We start from the raw sequence: 20,785 nt of genomic DNA on the forward strand, positions 1-20,785 counted from the left end.
GATCTGCTAGGCTTCCCCTTGGCTTCATATCATCATCTAGTATCTAGAATATTGCCATATCGACATCAATGATAACCTAGGTGAACAAGGCACTCATCAATATGAACAGGGCCAGGCTTAAGCCCATTATAGTCACATGGCTTGCCATTAAAAGTTTCTTCTAACATTGAAAATGTTTCATAGATCTCGACAGAGTCAGTACTCACAATGCCCCACAACAACCATTATACCACAAATTTCGATTGGGTTTCCATGTAGAGTCATAAAGCTCATGACTCCAAACTAGACGTAGGCACAAAGATGTTTCCGCTCACCCTGAAATGGGGCACCAATGCTCACACTGACCACCACTTCTCTTCACAAGGAATTTTGTAGCATCCATTGTTATTTAAGTTTTATTTTTAGTTTTATCACAAAATGAAAGAAAAATCAAAATATGAAATAAAAACCAAATATTATCTTATAACAGAAATAAAAAGAAATTTGAAGATTTGAAAAAAATGGTTGATTTTATATTATTAATGGCTTTTGAAGGTGATAAACCCGCGAGAAGATCTGATCCATCCGATCAACAGGCCACAAATCTAACGACAATCACGTGGGTAACTAGAACGAATTTTATTTCAGAAATCGGATGTGATGGTGTATGAAATACAGTTTAATTCACTGAAGTCTGGGCCAATTGTAGCCGTCCATCGAAAGAGACAGGATTTAAGGGATATCGGATCGAAAAGTAATTGGGTTTTACCTTTAAAATCGGACCTGATAAATCATTAACTAGCAGTTTATTTCATATCAAGTCCATGTGGGAGTCAAAGGGGCGTTGAAAAAGAGGACACGACAAGTTTGTGAACCAGAGTTTTATTTCTTTGAGTTCTGTGGTAACCGAAGGTTTGCCATATTCTAAAGGTCATGCAGGTTCAAGGGCTGTGATCAAGTGATATCTTGATAAGTACATTGAGGTGTGCTGCGTGGAAGAAATGAGCACAAGGATTAATTAAAGCTCAATCCCCATAGTTGACTGTGACATTAGCATGGTTGACCGCAATGTGTGGCCTGAAATTACTGTTGGGGTTCAAACTTGTTGAAGCTCCCGTACATTCTTTACCCCCGCAGTGAGCTCCCAAAGCTTTCCGCCCCACGTCGCTCATTCCACATCCTCTACCACTTTCATCTGTTAATTGCCCACGTCGCTCACCGTACACCGCCAATTCATCCACTACTCCATTAAGGCTTAAGCTATAGATTCTAATAGCGAGCAACAATCTCCCATCATTCTATGATTTCTATTACTTCTTATTATCTTGTTTTCTTGAAATGAATGAGGTGTTTTTACCCTCAAATGTAATATTTTGTAATGATATTTACTTCAAAGCAATTAGAGGATAGTTAGGTAGTTTGACAGTTTTGGGTGGTTATTAACTATCCTATGATGTATAAAGAGGCAAGATTATAGGAAAAAAGGCGTTCTAATTTTGGAGAACCTAGAGACTAGGCCACTGTATTCTTGATAAAACTGTTGATTAATGAAAGAATCAGAAGTTTTCCACACATTGTTGTCTATGATTTTGTTACTTCTCTGTTATGTGTCATTAAATGTTTTCTTCCTGTAAGTATGGTAATGAAGCCGCATGTCTTTATTTTCTTATGTAAATGAAGTTAAAATCCCTTAAAAGAGCGCTCCTATACTTGAAGTTCCCACCTCTGCAATTCTTCTAAATTACAAATAGTAGTTTATGTGTAAGACAACATATTATCTTTAACTTCTCCAAGTGTTGCAGATAGTAGATTTTGTGTAAAACAACATAGATAACTTGCTGCCACCAAAAAAATTCTTCGATTAGATTTTTCATGGTCTTTGCAACCACCGTGTATTTCCCTCACACCTTTCCAATCAACATATTATGCAGGAGACCAATCACCACCTCTAATGAAAGTATTCCTCTTTTCCAGTGCTTAGCCTAGAAGAACCAAAATTGGTAGCTCCAACAACTCTTCCAAGAGAGTTTCCACTTGATTTTACAGCGCTTCCAACAACTCTTAAACCAAAACAATCCTCCAAACAAAACCTCCAAGCAACCACGAACACAACTTCCAAGCATCCTCGACTTGCTTTCAGATCTGTGGGTGGGACAGTCATTATCTCTTTTAACACAGTGAGCTCTCCTTGTGGTCATGGGTTCTACCCCTCAATGGTTGACACATCCTTCTCCACAAAAAGAAACACCTTGCACTTAGTTAAGCTTGAGATCAGCACCATGCTCATAACTCCAATGAAGCCAACTCTAGTAGATTGCTCACCACCATCACAACCTTGAGTGCATATATAGATGGACAAACAAAAATTAAAACAATACAACTATACTCTATTATTTCCCCAACCCCTAGGGGCCAAGTCCCTCAACCCACCAGGGGCTGCAACCCAGGCCCTCAAGGGCTCTGATACCAATTAAAAAATTGAACACCCACCACATTAATCAGATAATGTTACATATAAATACATGTAGTGTTTTCTTAAGATAATTAGAATATCTTAGAGAGAAAATCACTTGGTTGACAGAATATCTCAACCATACACCAATGTAGAAAACATCTAGATCTAAACAACTCCTAAAGAATAGGAACAAACTCCTTTCAATAGAAAGAATCACAACTGAGACAAGTAGGAATTATATTTTCCAATTGGTTGAGTTGTAGTTCAGTCTCACTATAGTAATTTGTTAGTGATCTCTCCAATGTAATTCTATTTAACTTATTTATGTAATCCATTTAATTGTTAATATTGAGAAGAGAAAATCTCTACTCCATAGTTTTAATTTCCTAACAATAACTTGAAACTATTTTTTTGCACTGATCCCATTGGATCCAACTCCTTTATCCTCCACTATCTACCTTGGGAGAATAACTGGAAACTAATATTATCTATAATTTCCCAACTGAATGAAGAATAACTTATATCTAATTGTCTATATAAGTTCCCAGCTAAATTTAATTTAGCTGTAGTTTTTGAGAATATTTGAGAATAAAGAACTAAGTAAACTATTTTTTTGAACTCCATCTATTTTGTTTGTTTTATCTAAACTTCATTATTACATATCAAATTCTAAAGAATTCTTGAAAATATACAATGAACATAGAAAATAAATAAAAACTGAATTATTTGTTTCACCTGGATCTCATTCCTATACATCAAATTCTAAACCTCACGTTCAAAAGGATTCCTCAAATGTACAATCAAGATAAAATGATGCAAACTATGAGATGAATAAGCCTTCACAATGATGTACCACAAGAAGTAATGTTATAATAGCCAGAAAGTGTTTATCTGTGCATGCCATTGGAACCAATAATATAGTCCACCAAATGATACAAAAAAAACATAAATCTATCTATTAAAATTAAACTCAAGAACAATGGAGTTCAGTTAAGCAATAGGAAATCAGCCTTGTGGAGGCGAAACATTCTACTAACTTCTAAAGTTGTCATGATCTTAATGCACGAAGCAAGTATTATGTCATATATCATTTTGTGGAGATCGTGATATGTATTGGTTATGCTAGATTTTCTTCAGGATGACACACAATTTGTAATTAATTTTTGAGATAATATTGAAGTCTTTGTGTGAGTGTCATATTGATGATTGATATGTGTGATTTTAGACACGAATTTGGTGTTATTAACTAGTGTAGGGACTTTCAACTTAAACCCATTCTATTTCACTCGATTGCTTATGTTTTTCACATTTTAAAATGTGTTATATGTTCTTAAACACATGTATTAGGTTGCTATTTTGTGTTATGATTGCAATTTTATGGCTTTCGGAAGTTCACTAGTAGCATCCAAAAGAATGTGAAAGGTGAAAGACGGTTCTTATTTCCACACTTTCTTTTAATTGTCTTGTTACCCTAAAGGTAATACATTGGTCAAATAGTTTGTGGTAGCAAACACTTTGTGTAAGCTCATGAGTATCAACTTTCATGCTTCATTCTTTCTATATAATATTTTATAGACTTTTTTTAAGCCCGTGAGTATCAACTTTCATGCTCTATTATTTCTCTATAAGATTCCATTCAATTTCATAGCAAGGCTATTTGGATGCTCTTAGAGCATTCCCATGTGTTAATGTGCATCATGACTTCTAAGCATGTGACACCATGGTTTTGAGTAATTTTAGGCACAATGCACCTTTTCTTTATACTTATTATGTGTTTTAGTTAATTCCTGTAGTAGAAATACGAGTAACCAAAATCACATGTACCACATAAGAATTAACATTTAGTTATACAATGTGCATCATTTATAACTAAATTTTAATAATTTATAGATATAACTCTGTAGTAGGGTTCTAGATATAATCTTCGGCGGCTAGATCTAGATCTAATTTTCTGCCTTATTTCTCTACATTTGGGTTCTACACGCAAGTAAAATATGGGTCCCAGCTTCGCAAAAATAGTTGTTGGCTCAGTGCCGTTCACTTTTGGAGGGCAAGCTCCTACCCATATCGTTAGTGAATCCCCAGCTCCCACTATCTAGGTGATCTAGGACTCACTCGATGAGGCTTTGAAGTTTTTTGAAAGTGCCCTAATCTGTCGGTTCAATGGTTTTTGGCCACGGCTGAAAGCTCTCCCCAATTGGATCCCAGAGGTATGGAAGCCTGTCATTTATGATGAAATTAATATCTACCGCTATGCTAGGGGTTTCTTTATAGTAGATTTTGAAAATCTTGAAGGTAGACAATGTATTCTAGATTCTAACCCTTGGTTTTGGGAAAACGCAGGCCTATTCATGAAGCCATGGAACCCATCATTCGATCCCTCAACAATAGTCATAACCTCAGCACCAGTTTGGGTGAGATTTCCAAGCCTACCCTTGCATCTCTGGAATCTCTCCTCGGTAAAAGCCATTGGAAATGTAATTCGGAAATTTTACTGTAGGTGCCCAAAAATAGAGGAATATGCCAGAACCACCTATGCACGCATTTGTGTGTAAATGGACTTCAACGCTAGATTCGTAGCGGAAATAAACCTAACAAGTAAAGACTATGTGTGGAACCAGAAACTCGATTAGAAAGTGTCCTCTTCCGATGTCGATCCTGCTTTGAGACAGACCATCTAGCCAAAAATTGCCCAAAAACCTCCCACAAAAATTCTGCTAGGAAAAACCACCACAGATCTACTTGGTGGGAAAGAGCACAAAAAGAACACTACACTATCATCAAAGAAGAATACTCTAGAGAAAACTCTGAATCACAAGAAATTGGGCAAGAATGAAACATCTCAAGACAAGCAGGGAGAAATCCTAGCCCAACAACAAAAAAGTGAATTCGATAACCCCTCAAGCATCAACAATTATGAGGATTTGAATACTGCACAAAATAAATCTTCATTTAATAGCAAAGAAGATCTCCTAGACCAAGCTTCTTCTTTGACTATCTTCAAAAGGATGAACACAATAGATCGCAAAGCTAAGACATCAATGTCCCAAGAACTAGAAGAGATGAAGGATATGCAAGATAAAGGAAGTTGGAAGAACGTAGAGAAAAAAAAAGAAAGCTACAGCACCAATCTCACCAAGAAAGATGAGGAGCCAAACAATTAAAAACTAAGAAAATTATAGGTCCGATAAACCAATTTGGTCTCAGTGGATGGTAACCACTATCATCATCATCATCATAAGTCATCTATATAACCATGTAACATCACACACACCATACATATGCGGCGGAGGATCATAACCTCTCAATGTGTTTATAATTACTTTAGTTATAAACTTTCAGTGTGAATATCTCTTTTTACAATAATGAGGTGGCTCATGTCATTCTCCTACCCAACCTCTCCAAGAAACAATAGAAAATCCACCTTCAAAAAATACTTGATTCACCCCTCAAGTGAGTCGTACCTGACTTTTCCACTTATTGAGTGGTAGGAATACTCGCAAACCTACAACCATGGAAATGTGTAAAACTTGGACTCATCTCATTCCTACTCCCCCAAGTACCACTCAAACCTATGGCACTACTCGTTAGCCTTGTCAACAAACCTGTATCTTACTCACAGGAGTTATCCCTATCCTCCTACCCCAATTGGGTAGGAAGGACCCATTTCTACCTTAATCTAAACCTAGATTATCATGGAAAAAATCCTTAACTTCACTTGGTGTGGCCTTAGGGGTAAGTCGCTAGTTGAGGATTTCACTCAATTCTCAACTCCTATGTCTAGCCTTACTCCTAATGAAGCCAAGGGGTCTGGAGCCTAAAAATTATCTAAGGATCAACTAATTAAGGTCTAAGAGTTCATGCAAGGTGACCAAGATACACTTCCACTATGTAGCATCAAAGCACTTTCATGGGTCTAATAAGCATGTACGTAAATAAGTATAGAAATTGCAAGATGAAACAAAGAGACAAGTGTGAATTACAAATGCTTGCAAGACAAATGATTGAAGTAAACATAATAAATTTGAAAATAAGTCCTTGGAAAGAAATACTTAAAATAAATATGCTATAAAAGATAACGTCTTTAAAAGTGAAAGTGGAAAATAAGGTAGTAGCAGGTACAATAATTTAAAATGCTTGAAAATGTAATAAAATTTTCAACAAGGGATAATTGAAATGGTGATGATTATTGAAAGTGAATAAGATTTTACCAAATAAGAGAGGAAATAAAGCATAAATCCAAGTACCAACCCTGCTTTGTGATGTAATGAATTAATTTTGGAAAATTTTAACTTAAGATAGTAAATTAGTGTTAGGATCTTGAGCAAGTTAAAAAATAACTCCCTTCCCTAGACATTACCCTTGTCTGGGCTTGAATATCAGAGTAAGCAGAGAATATGGGATGGAGGGTCCATAATTACTACTTCAACCAACCTATGTTGGAGGTAAATGTTATTGTAAGAATTGGTGAATTAGAAATAAGAGATTGCTTGCAAATAGAAAGCGCTCGAAAAGTAAAGGCAAAGAAAGCCACCTAGAGATTAATCAAATGAGAGATGCATAAGTGAGTTTCAAGTGTAAGTGAGTCCATAAGTTAAACCAATTTCATGGAAAATGAAAGTTTCACAAATAAATTGCGTTTAAAATGAAATTGGAAAGCTAAGGAAACTAGGAATAAAATTGCATAACTAAAGAGACTACATAGAAACTAAAAACTAAATGCATGAAAAATAACTTAAAAAAAGGATGTTCCATGCCTTAGATTGTGGATCTATTTTATCTAGCTAAGTAAATCAGAACAAGAATATAACAACTCAAGCAATGCAAAAGGGCCTTCCCCAAATGGGGAAGGGGATGCCTAGGGGGAATACCCCCTAACTCCAAAAATAAAAATTTCCTTTTATTAGATTAGATTTTGTGACTTAATGTGAGGTATAAAGAGTTTTTTTGGAAATATCTCACTAATGAGACCCTCAAAAGGCAAATGGTTCTCCTTTCCAAATGTTAAAATCTAAAAAATTAGTTACAAAAGTTATGCTACAAGTGATCGCCTCATGGAGAGGATTTCCCATTGTTAGGAAAAACCAAACTTACAATAACGTTCCAAGAAATCACTTATAAACAATTGGGATATGTTACAAAATGTTAGAAAATAGTGCAAGTTCTTGAAGGACATTCCAATCGATAAAATTATTTGAAGAGGATTTAATGGCTAAAATTTGATGGTTTACGAAGTATTCACTAGAGGTGTCAAAAGGTAAGATCTACCACTTTTTCTTCATTTCCAAAATTTTCCAAAAGGATAGTCGTTATTGTCCTCAAAATTTTCCTAGAAGGACAGTCCAAAAGACTTTCTTCACCATCCGAAAATTTGAGTGAAAATACTCCAAAAGGCATGTGCGTTTAGGTAGTTGCATGGAGTTTCCTCGTGTCATCTACATGGGTCTTTTAACTAGTAGACAATATTTCTTTTTCATTATGTATGAAAAGAATGAGTGAGGTGGTTTATAATCCCCAGTCACTTCCCTTATCTTACACTTTAATTCAACCACATTTGAATTAAATTAAATTGAATCCTTAATGATTTGTGGGTGTCTCTAGAACTCAACATGATGCCTCCTTAACTGCATGTTGACTTAGCTTACTTGGAATCTGATCTACGCCCCATTCATTGGGTTTTATGCTTCTACCAAATCATCTTTAATCTATACTTTAATGTTCCATGTCATTTTCCTTGACTTTGTGACTTGGAGAACATAATAAATATGTCTCTAATTATTATTTTTTTTTTTTTTTTACTTTTTTCCCACTCACATTAGAGAAAGTGGGTTTTGAAGGGGTAATATTGATTTTTTAACTGCTAAAGTGAGTCTAGGGATACGTTTTGGGTTGTGCGCAAGAATTTTGAGTACCCACATGCAACCTACAAATCCTAGAACCACTTATTTATAACCTTACATAGGGAATTAATAAAAAAGCCATATCATGGGAAATTTTAGTTACTTAATAGAATCATATAAAGACCTAGTCAAATTCTATGTGACTATCGATATGAGCTAGCATGTAAATATACATTGACCTTAGACATTAAGATGGACCCAAGGCCCAATTATTATGATACACTCCAACTTTGGAGGTATTGAGTGAAAAATATCAACTAATTATTTATCACTAAAGAGTGAAAGTAATGGGCTGAGTGAAAAAAAAATCTAGAGTGGACTCAATTATTAACTTGGTCCTAAGTCACCTAAGTTTGTTACATAATTTGTCATGCTAGTGACATTTTTTACAACTCCCTTGCATAGGTGTGGAATTTGAGAGAGAAAGTGTAAAGATATAAGAGAGAAAAGGGGCATAAGTTCATTATTTACCTCTAAACTTCTGGAAAAATATCAAATTCCGATATTGATTAGGTATATCTAGTCTAGTTCCTTGCTATGTACAAATTGACAGGTAATAAGACCTGATACCATAATTTCAAGATGGATGTCAATCATGTGAATCCATTTCCTACTCAGTCCTTCAGTTTTTTCCACTCACTCTTGTCTTTGTCCCTTTCTTGTTCTACTTGGTTCTCATCTCTCGTCAGATTAATTATTCTGCATCTATTCAACTCTAGGCTATACATATCAGCTACAAGTGTAATATAAACGGACATAACCCCTTGGTTCATGCATTCTAACATTTTTTTGTCACACAATTTTGTCTACCTATTTGTTTTATGATTCCAATACACCATAGCTTCGTCATTCATTGTCTTGGATAATTGATTTTAGTTCACTCTCTTGCTCTTCAATTATATGCATCTTAGTTGTGCAATTCCATTGTGCAATGTGGGTGCATCCAACTCTTGGCATGCTTGTCTCTTGTCACAATGCACCGTGGGGTGTGCACAATTTGTTTGTTCTTGATTTATCTTGTCAATTCCCAATATTTACCATTATTGCTTGGGCCACACAACGTCTCAATTATGGTCAAGAAACATCAAACTTTCTCAGAAACATCACATAAATGTCACATTTCTTTGAAGGTTGAGTCCTAGAGTTTTGAAGGACAAATTCAAGGTTGGTTTAAGGACCAAGTTCTTGTGCATTGTAGATCAATTTATAGTCTATTTTAAAGGTTGGTTTCTAATGTTTTGAAGGTCGAGTACAAGCTTAGTGTGTGACCAAATTTACTATCCTTTAATAAACCAAGTTCTAGTCTCACCTTTAAGGTGGTTGAGATCTGATGGAGAATTGTTGCAAGGATATTTTGGTAGGAAATTATAGTTGGATAAGGGAATGTTAAGCTAAATATTAGTTGAATTATTTATTATGTTAAGGTGATGATATGGTTGAGCTCTATTGTGGATAGAGGTGTAATAAGAACAAGGCTATCGTGAACAATTTTTGTGATAAGCCCGTGGACTGCATAAGTTGAGGATTTAGTTCAAAGGTTGATAGTTCGCAAGAAGCATACCTTTAAGGTTGTTAAGGCCTATTTGGTTCCATGTGTGTTGAAAATACCTATGTAGCATAATGAATCTACATTGTTCGGTACAAGCTGCAAGGTGGTGCCATCTCTTTAAACAAATAATAAGCCTAAGTAGTGATAGTTGAATATGAACAAAAAGAGCTAAGGAAGTTGAAGTAATAGATGCAAAGACCTCTTTTTGATCAAATATAAATAACTAACATGTAGGATATCAAGTGTAAAGAGTCATGTCAAAAAACCTAGTTGAAAAGTAGAAAGTTAAGGTCTATAGGTCAAGTACTTATCATGAAGCTTTAAGGAGAAAACTTGAGGGTTGCATGGTTAGATGAGAACTCATTGAAGAATTTGTTGAGGACTAGAAGTTATTGATGACAAATCCATGGAACAACTTTAACACATAGGTTGGTGTGTATAGTTTCTTGTGTTGGCGCCCAACCACATGCAAGAGTAAAGTGCCTACACATGCTAAGTTGGTGCTCAACCAAGGGAATGAAATCTCATGTATGTTGGTACCCCGTTCAAAGAAAAAAAGTCATCAAAGTAAAAAAAAAAGATCAAACATCAAAGATCAAAGAAAAAAGTCATCAAAGTAAAAAAGTAAAGAAAGTTGAAAATAAAAAACAAAGTAAAGAGAAAGTTGAAAATAAAAGAAAAGTAAAGTAAAAAAGAAAGTTGAAAATAAAAAGAAAGTAAAAAGTAAAAAGAAAGTAAAAATAAAATCACGGGATGCTGGCTCAACAAATTGGGATGTTGGCGGAGGAGCCAATGAAGTGGGGATGTTGGCGGGATCTTCGGGATGTTGGCGGAGAATTTTTAGGATTTTAGTTGGAGTTCGGTGCAGTAGTGTGTATAAATTTAATCTTTCTGGTTGTTGGCGGTATAGGATATCAAGTGTAAAGAGTCATGTCAAAAAACGTAGTTGAAAAGTAGAAAGTTAAGGTCTATAGGTCAAGTACTTATCATGAAGCTTTAAGGAGAAAACTTGAGGGGTGCATGGTTAGATGAGAACTCATTGAAGAATTTGTTGAGGACTAGAAGTTATTGATGACAAATCCATGGAACAACTTTAACACATAGGTTGGTGTGTATAGTTTCTTGTGTTGGTGCCCAACCACATGCAATTGGTGTCTCCTAGAGTAAAGTGCCTACAAATGCGGAGTTGGTGCTCAACCAAGGGAATGAAATCTCATGTATGTTGGTACCTTTGAAAGTTGTAAGTCAGTGCTTACTTTGTACAAGTTTACAAATATTTAAAAAGAAAAACCATATAACTGTTTCTTATGTAAAGATTTATATTTCATTATTTATGTGCATCAAATGTTTCAAAAGATAAAATAGTTTAAAATAATAAAATATTGATTCACCTCACCACCTCCCTTCCATCCAACGGGTTGCCATGACATACCCTAGTCCCAACCAAAAGTTGTATTCATCAGTTAGTTCCTAAAAACAAGTTGTTGTATGCAAATGTTGCCCCCTTGGGAACTTGATGTACCAACTAACCATCTTGGCACCTACAAACATTTTCGCATTTCATTTTCTATGGTTAGGTTTTTGGACCTCTAGGATTCTTTCTTTATGTTAAAATTTCATTTTTCTCTGTTACAAAACCTTTTCTGAGTGCACATAGCCATCATCTCTCTTTGTTCATATATAACTACCATGATAGTAGCAACTCTTTTATCATACATAGCTACCATCATAGTAGCAAGTTCGGATTGTGCAATATTTTGTTATTTCATTTATTAATAAAAGTTAGATTTTCACCATATTATTATAATATTTGCTATATTTTTTGGTGTATGTTCTACTTACTTTTATACATTTCATTTCATTCCTTATAAAACCCAAATAAACATCAAATACCAAATATATCAATCAAATTTTCAAAAAACCCTTAACAATTTAAAAAATCCGAAAAAAAATTATATACATATATGTATGTATATAAACTTATTGATAAAAATATAAATTTAAACCAACACCATGAATATGACCAACCAATTGCAATTATTCCATACGCAAAAAAATATTTATCATAAAATAAAATTCCTAAGTAGCTGATGGACTATCACACATAACAAAGAGAGTAATAAAGCCATGTTTTCCATATGGAACAAATCATTTTCCGCCTTTTTTACTTTCCTTTCCTCACTATAAAATTGTGATAAACATGAAACAAACTAACAATCAAATAAAAAGAATACAATTAAAACATAAACCCTAGCACTAGAAATAAAATAAATAATTTTAGCAGTGCACTATACTTTTCGAGTAAACTGATGGAAATGATGGAAATAATGAGTGCTCAGTTCTCTTTCAGTAACTTCCCATCTTTAGTCATCATATTTATATTGTCATAGTGAGTGGGTTTGGTTTTGAACCTTTCACTAACTTTCAATAAATAGAGACGCCATTGGTTTGGTAAACGTCAGATTGTTTGCGTGAGTATACAAATTGAAACGAGTTCTCTTTCAATAACTCCAGTTTCTTTAGTGCATCATAATTAGATTGTCAGAATGGATTTGGTTTTGAATATCAGAGAAATATTAAATAAGTCGAGACACGGATGGATTGCAGAGAAATATTAAATATGTCGAGACACGGATGGATTGCAAACCCTGCGCCACAGTTGAAATATTTGAAGTTGTCAACCTCAGATTGTTTCATGCATGAGATTTAATAAATAGAGAAGCAGAAATGGAAGAAACAGCGAAAGGACTTATAAAATGTATGCAAATGGTGTGGTACAATGACAGATTGAATCCATTTTGTCCGGAAACAAATTCCGGGCAATAATATCTAAAGTTAACGTTATTTGACGAGCACTCAGCAAACCAAACCCTAAGCTGTTCTTAGCTGGCAACACAACTGAATTTGAATTTATGTGGAGGTCAACGAACTCGATAGTGGGTGGTAAACCTAATAAGTGGAAAGTAAACGACTCCAACAAAAGCAAAGAGGCCGTCCAGAATATTACGCCATAAATGCAAGCAAAATCTCAAGACGATATCAAAAATAATCCCGGATTCACAGGCAGTATGCAACAAGATTGACAAATTCATTTAGAACAACTTGAAATTCGTTCTTGAACTCATCACATTAGCATCAAGTTGCAGGGATATTGCTATCCACCATCTTCATTTGGAGCATCGCTGTCTGCATTATCTATAATCTGCTGTTATTGGGTCTACACATTGTTGACGCTGTAGGACGAGCGCCAGTGGAGCCACGGGTATTAAAATACTGGAAAGGCACTACGTTGTGTCGAATAATTAAAATATAAATCATAAAGATAAATATAAATCAATCTAATCCACTAAACGATAAAAAAAATATGAAGGAATGCCTTCAATAATAATAATAAACAAGGGCAGCTGAGAGGCAGCGAGTCCCTGCATGAAGTTAACATTTATGATCTAGGGCTAAAGAACATGGCATTACGCCTGTATGGTTGATCTGGTTGTTTGAATGAGGCATATGATTTTATAAAAAAAATGCCATTTAAACCTAACGTTACTGTTTGGGGAGCCTTACTTGGTGCCTGCCAAGCCCATGGCAATATGCAGATAGGAAAAGTTGCAGCAGAACACTGCAGTTGGATTGAGGTAAAGAGCAGGGTACAACAGTAAGCATATTGATAAGCAGAAGAAGGTATTCATGTGATTGAAGGACAGCGAAAGTGTGCATTAATCTGAATTTAGGCTTGAGATACTTTACCATCAAATTAGTCAAAACGTCTTTATAAACCAACTACTAGGATCAATAAAGAATACCATTCATAAGTGTCCATACTGCAGCTGCTTTCATAAGTGTCCATTAATCTTCAGCAGCAGCGACCAAAAAGGATGAATAGGACTAGGAAGTTAGAGTGTGTCTTGATGCATCTGCAATCTAGATTCTAATATAAGCATGTCACTTGACTCTAATAACCCACGCCCTAACTCAATGGGGTGGGGCATGCTGAGGACTACTTCCCTTGATTCCAGCCATACCCAGTAAACGATATATACCTGGTATGACGTATTGACATATATAACCTACACACTAATGCATTGAATGAAAGGATTGACTTGAACCCGCCAGTGATACGGGACATACATTGATAGCAGTGGATAGTGCGGTCTAGAGAGCTGGGCAGATAACGCAGTGGAGCTTCTCCTGCTTTTTTGTCGAATGAATTACTTAACTACTAAGTCTCAAGGAACAGATGCAAGTGTAAGGCTGAAGTACCAGTTTCGGTAGACTGCGTCAACTTCTTCTGAAACTCAGACAACAGGCAATGATAAATGTCAAAATAGTAAACAAGAAAGAGTGTAAGTTTCATTAACTATGGGCTGCAATATTACATGATATATTACTGGAAAGGGTCATCCACAAGCCTATTGTGCCACGAATAATATAATATGCCCCGCAATATTTCAAAAGAATGCACCAGTTTATGTTGCTAGCCCAAAATCACACAACTGCAATAGCAATAGTCACGTGAGCACTATATACCAAAGATCTGAACATTATTGAATAACTAACTTGCAGAGAATCGTCATCAATTCAAGACACGAGTAACATGAAAACCGCCGTGGAGCTTACATTTGACCTTGAAAATAAGCATTTCTTATGACAGACTGTAACATGTGAAGAATACAAGACAAGCACGAATGCTAACAATTAGGACATTAGACCGGCATCCGAGCAGAGACGATAGAAGCATAAAAAATGCGAGTTGCACCACCATGGCAGACCCAAATGCATATTTGAAGCATCCGTCGTACACCTGTAACAGAGAAGGAAGCGGGGAAATGAGACAATGCGTAAAATAATGCAAAAATAGGCTTGAGATTCAGAATTATTGTTTTCTTGGTTTCTTTTTTCTTTGTCTTTCGACTTTTACGATGTCAATAATCAGAAGAGCCATGAGAACAAGTGCTAAGAGAAACAATGCCGCGAGTTGAGTAAGTTGGCTTATGCTAATGGATTCCATGTTATGTGAAGCGGGGAGATGTATGTGAATATCCAGGTGCAGAAGAGGCCAATTTATAAAAAAGTTCAACGTGTTTGTAAGCTGGTTTGAAGTGTGAATGGAGCTAAAATACTTGAAGCTCGGATGGAGCAGGCAGTATTTAATGGTCGGCATAAAACGAAAAGCTTATGTTATGTGAGCAATTGGTGCAATTAAGTGATCGATATGACATGGGGAGCAAATGGCATATGGAATGATGTATGTGGCGGCAGAAGTAAATGCGAAATTAGGTGATGTATCTGACATCGGGCAATCTTGGTGGTAGATTGGGTCGCGCTAGACAGGAGATTTATGTCAATATCTAGGTGCAGAAATAAGTACATATACGGATTGATTTGGAATGGAGCTAATGGGCATAAAACGAAAACCTTACGTTAAGTGAGCGATCGGTGCAATTAGGTGATCGATCTGACATGGGGAGCAAATAGCATATGGAATGATGGATGTGGCGGCAGTAGTAAATGCGAAATCAGGTGGCTGTGGCTAGTAGTGATTTACGTATGAGAGTTAACAGCAATGGTCTAAGCAATGGGAATAGCACTAATCTAATGCTTATCTGACTAATCAAGTATGGATATCACATTACTCACCACTCTTTATCCCGAAACAATTGAACGGGCATGGCCTAGTTCTCTGACATCAGCAGCACCTGGCTGGCTTTGGCGAGCTCCTATAGTAACGTCTTGAGCGGACTGGGGCTGCTAGGTCAACAACGTATCCATGCAAGTAGAGCAAGTAGAGTATGGCAAGTAGAGAGGTTGTAGTAGGTCCAGTTGGCTGATGGCAATGACAACTTCTATATGCCGATATTCTCTATGTATGATTTATATGGTTCAAATGGATTAGCATTGCCCAGCTCTGGCATTGGCACTTGGCTCTGTAGTGGATGGAGACTTCAGATTTCATAGGCCTTGTCAGCTATGGAAGTGGGCCTTGATGAGTTTAGAGAGAAATTTTCTATGCCTGTATAGTATTTTAAAACGTCTTTATGCCAGCTCATATAGTAACACTTCGATATGCAACATCTAGGGCCTGGAATCTAATGGCGAGGGCAAAACTTAGATATGGCAACATCATATTATGTTCAAACGTATATATATATATGAATCAAATGGTTACAATGGACTTTGTCAATGTTTCTATGGTGACATCATATATTGATGGCGTTATTGTCTCTGGCATCAAATCTAGATCTAGGTCTAGGGAGGAGCGAGCCTCCATAGTTCCAGGTCCAATAGGCCCCATAGTAGCAAGTCGAAATAGGCTTTCACCACAGGTTTAGCTTTAACTCCAAGTTGCACTAATTAGTTAGAACCAACTGTGTTACAAGGCGGCACACGGCAAAGGCAGAGTGAGTGCATGCATGGGCTTTAGACTCTACGGCTTTAGCAGAAAGGTAGGGCACCTTATATTAGCATAGTTTCATGTGCCAATCAATGGACCACTGGCAATAGACAAGGTCAACTTTTATAGTACGGCATCATATAGTGACACATAGAGTGGATATGGCACATCATATATGAACCAAGTAGAGATGCAAGTTCAAGTGTCACGGAGAGCTCTCTCTGGAGACCCGGTTTCAGCAGAGCCAGTTAGAGATAGCGACATCATATATGAACACATTGTAGTAGATATGGCTGCGTAGAGGTCTGCAGGTAAGGTGAGGTGTTTAATAGATCATCTTATCCTATTTCAAGTGGGAAATTGAAACTTAGATATACCAGTATAAATTGCCTTGGTACAATGAGAAAACGTAACGTAGTTTCTAGTCATCAACATATTTTGGAGAGGCCTGAATGAAGGCTATGAATTTCAATTAGATTAGCAAAGAGTTTTGACCTTAAGGTTCAAGGTTGGCTACTTAATAGCAGCTGCATTTTCTGTCATAGACAATATACAACACATATGAAGGAAACCCTCCTATGAAAATTTCAACACCTTCAAAAAGTTGTAAAACTTCAAAGCAAAATTGAGCAAACAATGACATTCTGCTAGTGAAAAATATCTCGAGTGGAGAAGGCAGGGCCACACTCACGAATTTATAGATATGTACGTAGCCAGATCTTTTGAAATAGCATAAATCTGACCAGTAGCATGTCTGAAGTATCTATTACCCTCTTCACCAAACTTCCAATATTCTAGCTCATGATACTTGACACCTCTGAAAGAACACAAATTATTATTATTAGCACATTTTCCTAAATGTAAGACAGTAAATATTAGAAAACTGCGAGAACCAAGGTTTTGTATTGCAGCAGGCACACGAAAATCCTCAACAGGCAGCCTTAAAAGAACACCTCAGTTTAAACTTCAAACTCCACAGCAGTCTACACATGATTTACTGCCATTCAAGTATTATAATACCATGGCTTTTGATTCAAACAAAGAACCTCAATTCCGTGGAAGACATCTATGTCCCCTCTAAATATAAAACGACTTCGGAAACTGTTTACAAGCCACTAATTTGAATTTTGTACAGAGTGACAGAACACAGCACAAGGATATGATTTGCTTCTGAAATCCAAAAGACTATAATCATTTAGCTCTATACATCTTCAATCACAATTTTCACAAAATTATAATCAAATTCAATTCGGAAAGGTCCAGTATTTTAGGATATTCTCTGGAAACCCAAATTGCTTTATGCTATTTGGTCATAGCTACTTACTTCTATGCAAGAACAGGTCCAGACTTCATGAAACCAATGTAAATTCTTGGTTTAGATCGGTATCGTGCAAGAGTGGTGGCCAGCATCCCTGAGAAGAGCATCTGTATGTTCTTAGTGATAACAAAATAGGGCAAAGATATCCTTCCATTGATAGTAGTTATCAACTTATCCTGGTTCTAAAAGAATGAGGGATTGGTACCTAAATTAACATGCACATCATCATCGACCTTAACATAGAAATATGCATCCCATTTTTCTACTGCTGTAGAAAAATAGGTCTTGGTCTTTGCTGAGAGCTCGTGGTAGCCTTCAAGATGTTCCAATCTAAGGAAATCATGATGCTGTGCGTCTTCTGAATCAACGGCACGATCCAAAATACCACCAGGTGTAACACTGTGTCCAATAACGAATCTAATAACAATGCCTTTCTTCTCCTCCAACTGCTTCAGTTTGGATCCGGTGAGGAACAAAAGGTCCAATTATCAAAATCAACGGATATCTAGAAAAGCTACAGACAGCAGAATATCCCTGCCCTAGGTTCATACACGCTCATGAGAACTATTTTTGCAATTAAAAGCATTTATTATTTATTAACCAGATTTCAAAACCTAAAAATTTATTAGCAATAACTGATATGGACCTTGTGGCATCCAGGTTTCTCGAACAGAGTCCCGCCGCTTTCTACTGCTAAAAGCTGTATTGATTCCAATCACAACAAATGCCTTCTGGCGTACCTCAGGGCCTTGTCCATCAGGCTTCTCAAGAACAGGTGACCCATTGAGGTTGGCTGATTTTTCAGTCCGAGCAACTGCTAATTCCATTTCAAGAGAAGAAATTGTTTTGTCTAACGATCTGGAGACAAGAATTTGCAAGCTCAAATGAAGGGTTTCAATTTTGTTGTCAAAAAAGTGCACACAAACAAAGACCAAATCCAAATTTTATACAATAACAAGAAATCCTGTGCCATCGATGCCTAAACCATAGAAAGATAAAGCCACCTCAGTGTCAAGGGCATTTGATAACTACAACTGACTACCCTATGAACTGCTAAATACGTATGATGAATTAGCAAAATACTAGGCAATGTAGCTGAAATAGGCAATATTCAGGGTAGTGATCATGAATGACAACCGACATAAGTTAAGCCATAAATCGAAAGAGAACAATGAAAGCCGCTGCCTGTTACCTCGAAACAACACAATCATCATAGGCATCCATGAATGACTTCGTTCAAATTAAGGGTGCTAGAATAGTCACATAAACAGGTAGAACAAGGTCTTTAAAACTGCTCACTCAATGGCATAGATAAGATAGGGAGCGAACACGGCACTTGCGATGACAACCATTGGAAGAACTGTGGATCCTAACATGGAAGAGGGCCAGCAAAGCCATTTTACAGAAGAATATACAGAATTTCAGAAGCACAGGTGGAACACAGGAGAAAGTCAAGTTTCTAACTGCAAGGACTTTGTTCAGATTGAAGGTGATATGACAAAAATATAAACAGGTCGAAAAAAGTAATTGCTACTACTTACTGAATGGCTTGATGTGTCTTGGCAACTTCCCCCATTATATCTCTGCTTTCGCCATTTTCGACTTTCTAATGAAATGCACACAATATAACTTATTATAATAAGTCGTATGAAGTATACCTTAAATTCTTAACACTTTCAACATCTTAACCTACAAATATTCCTGCTTAAATACTTACAGATCTTCCTGCTTTAATACTTGCATGCTTGTCTTCACAATCTTGAGAAAGAACTTGCAATTCCCGTTTGTGCGTGGGATCAACGTCATCGTACGTCTCAGGATTGCTCCACATTCTGTTAGTAAAGAGCATACCGATGCAGAAACTCGCAACGCAGAGGAGCACTCCAAACTTTCCCCTGCCAACGCAGAGGAGCACTCCAAACTTTCCCCTGCCAACGAGCCTAAGCCTAAGCCTAAGCCCATTTTCTTGTCGGTTTGCATTTCAACTCTGTAAACAAAAAAGGCATTAGGAGCCAGCAATGGTTTGAGCTCCACAAAACAGAAAAACGGTAAAACTTGAATTGGCATCTAAAGAAATGGGAAAGGAGGCCGGAGTTCGCACCATTCTGCTGTCAAAAGGCAGTCTTCATACAATTGCCGCCAAAGTCAGACTTTTAGCATAGGAGTCCTGGATCAGATGATGTCAAAGATTCACGATTCAATACAAATTATAGCCAGTTCAACCATAAATACGAAAGAAATCGTCGAAGCGCATTAAGAATTTAATGTCATTCTAGCTTCCAACGGCCTTACAAATTTGCTATACTGCAAATAAAACTGGTTTCAAATACGTAGGGTGTATTGCAATTTACCACAGCAGGGCAAGGCACCTGTGTGCTGTCAAATGCTTCATCTGTAATTCCATTTCCAACCAGATAACCCTGAAAAACTAGCCATGCAAGAAGTCAGTAGGCCTGAATGAAGCCTATGAATTTCAATTAGATTAGCAAAGAGACTGGACGTAGTAATAAACAGGCTAGTAATAAAAAGAAAAAACGAATAATTAAAAGTTATATAAAAAATTATTAAATAAAATAATATGACAATTAGAATATATAAATATATAAAAGTCGCCACAGCTGGACCGCTGGACTTCATGCTACCGCATGGATACCAAGTGTCGCGTTACCTGCACCCTAAGATCGCCATGATCGAGCGACGAAGCTGGAATACGTTGTAAGTAAAGATAAGAAATCAAAGAACCATCCAGTATATGCCGTATAGGAATACCTGGGATGTTTCAGCCTGTGTGTTGATCCTGACGGTACAGAAAAACCAGAGACATATCAATCTGTGGTGACTCAACCAATTCCCCCATATCTTCCTCTTCTTCCTGTTCTGGGTTCATCCAAGTCCCGACGGAAAATCCCAATGGCACAATTCATGCAGTGAATGAATGGCTTCTGTGCGCAGCGGGTGAACCACTTTCTGTGTGCAGTGGGTGAACCACTTGAGTTAATGGCTTATTTGAATGGCTTCGTGCAGTTAATGACTTGGGAGTAGGTAGGTGATGTTGTGAACGGCTTGCTTTCTTTGCGCTGTTAGACAACAAATTCTATGCCTTCAGAGAAGAGCAGAGAGATCCAGGACTCTCTAATGGCAACCGTTTAAGATTAAACATCCTATTGACATGAGGTAAGACTGATATTGACAA

General features: G+C 36.7%; 1 pseudogene; it reads right to left on the bottom strand.

Annotated features, from left to right (window-relative positions):
• Positions 1 to 1,004: 1,004 nt before the first annotated feature.
• On the bottom strand, positions 1,005 to 19,760 carry LOC149258087 (putative beta-1,3-galactosyltransferase 8; annotated as a pseudogene).
• Positions 19,761 to 20,785: the final 1,025 nt, after the last annotated feature.

This window comes from Pinus tabuliformis, chromosome 6 (assembly GCF_031772625.1).
Source record: "Pinus tabuliformis cultivar Carrire ecotype Pingquan chromosome 6, CPIR1, whole genome shotgun sequence".
Lineage (NCBI taxonomy): Eukaryota > Viridiplantae > Streptophyta > Pinopsida > Pinales > Pinaceae > Pinus > Pinus tabuliformis.